Source organism: Triticum urartu, chromosome 5A, assembly GCF_056163025.1.
Source record: "Triticum urartu cultivar PI428250 chromosome 5A, HENAU_Tu73, whole genome shotgun sequence".
NCBI lineage: Eukaryota > Viridiplantae > Streptophyta > Magnoliopsida > Poales > Poaceae > Triticum > Triticum urartu.
Window position 1 is genome coordinate 240,602,140 of NC_141877.1, and position 6,940 is coordinate 240,609,079.

A 6,940-nucleotide genomic window follows, 5' to 3' on the forward strand; every position below is an offset into this window, starting at 1 on the left:
TTGAGGAAGTCATTTTATCCCCTCTCCTTTATTTTCTTTGAGTGAAAAATAATATTTGAACATTCGAGAAAACTCCAACATGCGATAAATCATGAGATGCAAATGATTTCAAATATTATTTTAAAATAATGTCTATTGGTTTCATAATCCATTTCCATTTTCTTTTTGATAATTGAAGGAGTCATATTTCCTTCTCTCTTTATTTTATTTGAATGAATGGAAATGTTTTTGAAACTCAAAACGGAAAACTTTCCAAAAGTGAACCAAATGAAATTCAAAAGTGCTCCTCATCACTCTCCACTCCATTTCAATTTTTTGAAGAAGTCATGTTATCTTCTCTCATGAAAATCCTTGAGTGGCATAAAGTTTCTGATTCGAAATATTCTCAAATGGAATTCAAATCATTTTCAAACCCCTTTTTATTTCTTCAAATGGAAGAAGTCATATTATCTTCACTCTAGGGTATTGTGATGAGATGACTTTGAATTCATGGAGATCAAGAAAAATGCAAGATAAAAGTTTTGGGGAAGTCCTTTTATTCCCTCTCATTCAACTTTCAAAAAAAATAAAAATTCTATTTCCACTCAATTTCACACAATCAATCACACAACAATCAAACAAACAATCATAATAATTTATTTAATATAACATTCCAAAATTTAGAATTTTGGGATGTTACAACAACGTAACTGGGTGATTATAAAGGTGCTCTACAGGTGTCTCCGATGGTGTTTGTTGTGTTGGCATAGATCAAGATTAGGATTTGTCACTCCGATTGTCGGAGAGGTATCTCTGGGCCCTCGCGGTAATGCACATCAATATAAGCCTTGCAAGCAATGTGACTAATGAGTTAGTTGCGGGATGATGCATTACGGAACGAGTAAAGAGACTTGCTGGTAACGAGATTGAACTAGGTATTGAGATACCGACGATCGAATCTAGGGCAAGTAACATACTGATGACAAAAGGGAACAACGTATATCATTATGCGGTTTCACCGATAAAGATCTTCGTAGAATATGTGAGAGCCAATATGAACACCCAGGTTCCGCTATTGGTTATTGACCGGAGACATGTCTCGGTCATGTCTACATAGTTCTCGAACCCGTAGGGTCCGCACGCTTAACGTTCGGTGACGATCGGTATTATGAGTTTAAGTGTTTTGATGTATCGAAGGTAGTTCGGGGTCCCGGATTTGATCACGGACATGACGAGGAGTCTCTAAATGATCGACACATAAAGATATATATATTGGAAGCCTATGTTTGGATATCAGAATGGTTCTGGATGAGTTTGGGCATTTCCCGGAGTACCGGGAGGTTACCGGAACCCTCCGAGGAGTATATGGGCCTTATTGGGCCTTGGTGGAATAGAGGAGAGGAAGGGAAAGGTGGGAGGCGCGTCCCCCTAGCCCAATCCGAATTGGGTGCCCCCCCCCCTTTTCCTTTCCCCTCTCCTCCCCTTCCTTCTCTCCTACTCCTACTACTTGGAAGGGGGAAATCCTACTCCCGGTGGGAGTAGGACTCCCCTAGGGCGCGCCGTAGAGGGCCGACCCTCCCCCTCCTCCACTCCTTTATATACGGGAGAAGGGGACACCCCAAAGACACACAAGTTGATCATTGATACCTTAGCCGTGTGCGGTGCCCCCCTCCACCATAATCCACCTCGGTCATATCATCGTAGTGCTTAGGCGAAGCCCTGCGACGGTAGCATCATCATCACCGTCATCACGCTGTCGTACTGACGAAGCTCTCTCTCGACGCTCAGCTGGACCGAGAGTTCGTGGGATGTCACCGAGCTGAACGTGTGCAGATCGCGGAGGTGTCGTACTTTCGGTACTAGGATCGGTCGATCGTGAAGACGTACGACTACATCAACCACGTTGTCATAACGCTTCTGCTTACGGTCTACGAGGGTTCGTGGACAACACTCTTCTCCTCTCGTTGCTATGCATCACCATAATCTTGCGTGTGCGTAGGAATATTTTTTGAAATTACTACGTTCCCCAATAGTCTTTTTATTGTTGAGGGAAGTGCAAATTGTTTTGGTATTGTATACGTTATGTTTGTTGTCCTGATTTATTTAGTTTTTTTGTTGTATTTGAATGCATTTCTAGTAATATAGTAAAACGGGACATGGCTCTCTCTAGTGATGAGGTGCGAATTGTCTTTTTTGGTACACGTTAAGCTTGTTCTCCCGAAATTTCAAGCCGCGCTTTGTTATGCCGAAATTTCAAGCTAGCATATCTGTCTATCGTGCTACGAAACTCCCGCCTCTTCAACCCGCAACTTGTTACCCCGAAATATTTAAGATATATCTTTGTCTCGTTGTGCTCCAAAAACTCCCTCCATCTCAACCCGCGCCTTGCTATCCCAAAATTACAACGTGCGCGAAAACTCCCACCTCCTGCGAAATCCCGACACGCGAAATGCCCATGATACCCCTGAACCGAAAGAACCGCCTAGCTCAAATCGATGGGGATACTTTCATAACTTACCCCACATTTCAGACAAGCGCGTCCCTAAGCCATGGTTCCCCACTCCCATCCCATCCGCCCACCCATTTGTACACCGAGGCCGCGAAAACCCGCGAAGCCCCACACCCTCCTACGTCCGCCACCCAGCAGGAGCCTCTTCCCTGACGACGTCGTCCACAGCAACACCTCGACGTCCCTCATCCACCGGACCAGATGAGGATCCGTCGTCGATCTCGTCGTCCCGCCGGTTCAGCCACCCCGTCCTCCACCTCCAAAGAGTTGCCCCGATGTTCCCCTCGTCTTTTGCGCCACCTCCATTCCCACACCGCCGTCTTCACATGCACCACCGGAAGAGCAGCATCATCACCGTTTCCTCGGATGAAGCTGAGGCCTAATCGGCACCACCAAAGAGATTGTACACTAATCGCCACATTTTCTTCTTGATTCGATCTCACGGTGCTGACGGCGCACGGTCCCGAGCCGACATGGCGCGACTCCATCCACGGCAACGGCGGCGGCCACTTCCTCCACGGCATTGCTCCCTCGGCAGCGACGTCCACATCAGTAGGAGTTGCTGTTGCTTTAGCTCTTGCTCGCGCTGCTGCTCTGCTCTTGCTCTTAGTCCCCTGTCTGGTCTGCTCTTGCTATTTCTCTTGCTCTTGCCCGTGCTCGTGCTCGCGCTGCTGCTCTCACTCTTACTCTTGCTTGCGATGCTTCTCTGATTTGGCTACACTTCAGTCAACTGAATCGACTTTTGGGTCAGTCGATTTTCAGGGAGTGGGGGGGGGGCTCGCCGGAGTTAAGGAAGGACCAGCCGCAACGGGGAGGGGGGCTCGCTGGAAAGGTACACCACTATCTATGTTAGGGTTCAGGGTGGGTCCGGTGGTGGGGCGGTGGTGTGGGGATCGCCGAAGAAAAAGCTCGGCGGGGGGGGGGGCTAGAGGGATGGCTGAGGTAGTGGCGGATCGGCGGTGGGGAGTGGTTTTGGGGCGGGCGGGGCGGCGCACCGTCGGCCGCGGGCGGCGGTTTGGCGGATGGTGGCTGGCGGCTCAGGGGGTGGAGGTTGAAGATGAACTGCTACACGACCAGCTGCCCCGGCCCTCGCACGCGCTGCTGCTACTGCTTTTCTGCTACTAGTGTGTTCAGTTTCGACAATAAAATTCAGTTTCGACACATTCACTTGGTGACAATGTAGTGCAAGATATAATTTTTTTAGTTTCATTTTCTTCTTTCCTGAGTCATAGGAACCACCGAACTGTCAAGTGGGGTCCCAATGAACAAAGTCAGAAAACTGATGTGATGCTCAACCTAGATCCTATGTCTTCGAGTGAAGACAATGAGAGAAAATCTTATCCAGAGTTGGATAAGTCAGCTTTGCTTGTAGCCCAAGTCAACCTGCCGAGTATGTTTGAAATTCGACTGTTAGACACGTGTCAGTTCCTTAGTGACCCAGGTCATTTCGAACATATCATGTCAGGTTGCCTCCTGGCTATAAATAGCACACCCCCTACACCATAAATCAGTGGTTGCTCAAAGTAAGTGCACGATTTTTGTTGTTTGAGAGCAAGCCACCTCCGAAGCCTTTGAGAGAGAATCCTTGCGAGGACAAAGTCCAAAACACCCAGAGCCCAAAGAGTGTTTGGCATCACTGAAGTCTTTCTGTCCGCGTGATCTGAAGACTTATTACACTTAAAGACTGTATTTTCCAGTCGATTAGGCGTCGCGTGCTGAGGATCTAAGAGTCATTATGGATCACCGGTGAACGAAGTCTGTGAAGATTTGAAAATCTACCTTGAAGACTTACCAGAGTGATTGGGCGAGGACTAAGTGTCCTTAGGTTAAGAGGAATAAGGTGAAGATGTGGTCTTCTGCGTTCAATCTCAGCCCCCCTAACCAGACGTACAGTTGTCATAGCAACTGAAACTGGTCAATCAAATCATTGTCTTCGTCAAACTACTGGTTCTATCACTTCACCCTTTACTTTCTGTTTAGCTTCGTAAAGTCATTGCTTGCTTGCCCTGTTTGACTTCACTTAATGAAGATATTCTCTCTGATTGCATATTTGGCTTCACACTATCTTCCTATTCTGATATACTCTATCTAGCAGCTAGTTGTCCTCGTGCTTACCTCGAAATGTTCCTTTGACTATAACGTGTCTAGTGTAGTTCATCTTCCACTGTATGTTGTGTAGGTGTTGTTTGCTTGCTAGTCTTCGAAGACATTTCATGTCTTGAAGACTTTCATAAAAATCGTTTATTCACCCCCTCTAATCAATAACTAGCACTTTTAAGCACCACTATGATTGTTACTTCTGGGTACCCAGAAAAGTTCCTCATGTGAGAGCAGCCGAAAATTGATTGTCACAAATGCACAAAAATCAATCAGCATGTCGGAAGAAGAAATGGGTAAACATAGAGTTGACGAAAATACGAAGTCGGCCTTCCGATAAGTCGTCAAAACTAATGTCACGTAGGTGCTCGTCACACTCGACACCATAGACGAAAAAACGGCTAGACCATACTAGCCACTAAAGACCGGTAAGCAAGGGAGGTCCTTGGATTATAAGAACCCTACTCGAGGCTGCATGCCCGGCCCATGAAGCTCTCTGACAGCTTATGTTTAGGTCGTACAAGTCCGATTGCCTGGTTTTTCGGTCAAGCCGATCCGGGCGCACACATCTCAGCTAAGAAGCTGACCTCGAAAACACTCAAGAAATTATCTTAGAGGCAGAAGCCAACGACTGGCTAACCAAGCATTTAACATCATGATCGAAGCACTTAAATTAATTAAAAGGCCAGATTTTGCTTTGCCCACATATATACACAAAGTAGTTGGTCAAACTCCTAAAGGTTTATACAAAAGTACTCCTCGGCATATCAAGTGCGTACGACTAATTTATGATCCTCTAGAGGTGGCAGGTCTTCTCGGTAATCCGAACAAAGTTGCCGTCGACACCTTTGGGGCTAGCCCTGGCGATTTGGCCGACGTCCAAGTCAGGATAATGTGTTTGGAGCATCGCCCAAGCTTAACGGGCGCCTTCGTGAGCGCTTGGCGCCTTTCACTCCTAGATCCGGGCACACGCCTCCTGAAAATGCTGGGAGAGCTCGAAGGAAACGGCTGGAGAAAAGGAGCCCTAAAACTTACTTCATGCCTTAAAATTGTTTTTCATTGCCGTATATTAGGGCAGTTGTTGAAGATGTTCTTAATTCTTATTTTCAGAGTATCAATTCTTTTTTTTCCACGCCTTCTAGGAATGTGATTTGATGGAATTTTTGCAAGCACTTAAAACTTGTCAATGTTTCGCCCAAAATTTTTTTTTTGGAATTTCATGAATTTTTTTAATTTTACTGTTCACCCAAGCTCAGTGAGCTCGGGTGCAGACACTGCGTCCATGCTCGAGTCTTATTCTCGTAGGAGAAACTGCATAGGGGAACTCAAACCCGGGCTGGCAATAGTAACCTCTGTGCTGTCTACTGGTAAGCCCCAGGACGGTTCTTTTTTTGAGAAAACGCAAAGGACGACGTCCTTTGCATTCCTTTTCATTGAAAAGGTAGAAGTTCAGTAAGAATCCTCCTAAGGCTATGTTCGGTTAGCCCCAGCCCCGCAGGGATTGGGTGCAAACCCCGCCGATCCACGCGGATTTCACCCCTGCCGGGGTCGAATCCCGGTCTCGCTGGTGACAACCTTCGGTTAGACCCAGTCTGGACCAAATCTCTCCCAAACCCCGTGAAAATCGCTGGGAAACGACCCACGCGTCCCACCCCGAGGAAGCAAACCCTCCCGCGAAACGTTACGGTGCATCTCTCTCTCCCCCGACTCTCTCCCTCTCTCGATCTGGCGACGGCGGAGCGGGCGCCGGAGACGCTACCGGAGCAGATGGAGGCGACGTGCGCGAAGAGGCATGAGCTCGCCGGCGACCCAGAACAACCATGGAGCCCGGCCGATCCAATCTCTTCCGCCACCTCACGCCGGAGAAGAGGAGGCAGCTGCCGACGAGATCTTCAGGTTGGTTATCTCTTTCTCTCCGTGTTTGCCTGCTTCCCATCTACTGTCTTTTCTCTCTCTACCTGCAGCAAGGCGTTGGCGATGCCAGCCTAAAGTCCTGCTGTTAATTGATACTCCTGTGGAGGATTAACCGAATGCATCATGGATTGCATGGTGACATGTATTTAGTCCCCGAGCGGATTTGGTGTACGGTGGGGGTCACCCAATCCTCCGGAGTATTAAATCCACTAGAGGATTAAATACACTGTAGCCGAACAAGGCCTAAGAGGTATGGGGTACAAAAAAGACCCAGGACGGTTCTTGGGTTCCCAAATTATGGAAGTTCAACATTTTGGAAGTTTGCAAACTTTGAACATGTGAATTCTGAAAGGTGAGTGATATATTTCTAACCAAGAGTAACTCAAATAGTTGTCTCAAACTTGTTTGTGAGAAGTAGACTTGAACCATGCAGCCAGAAGC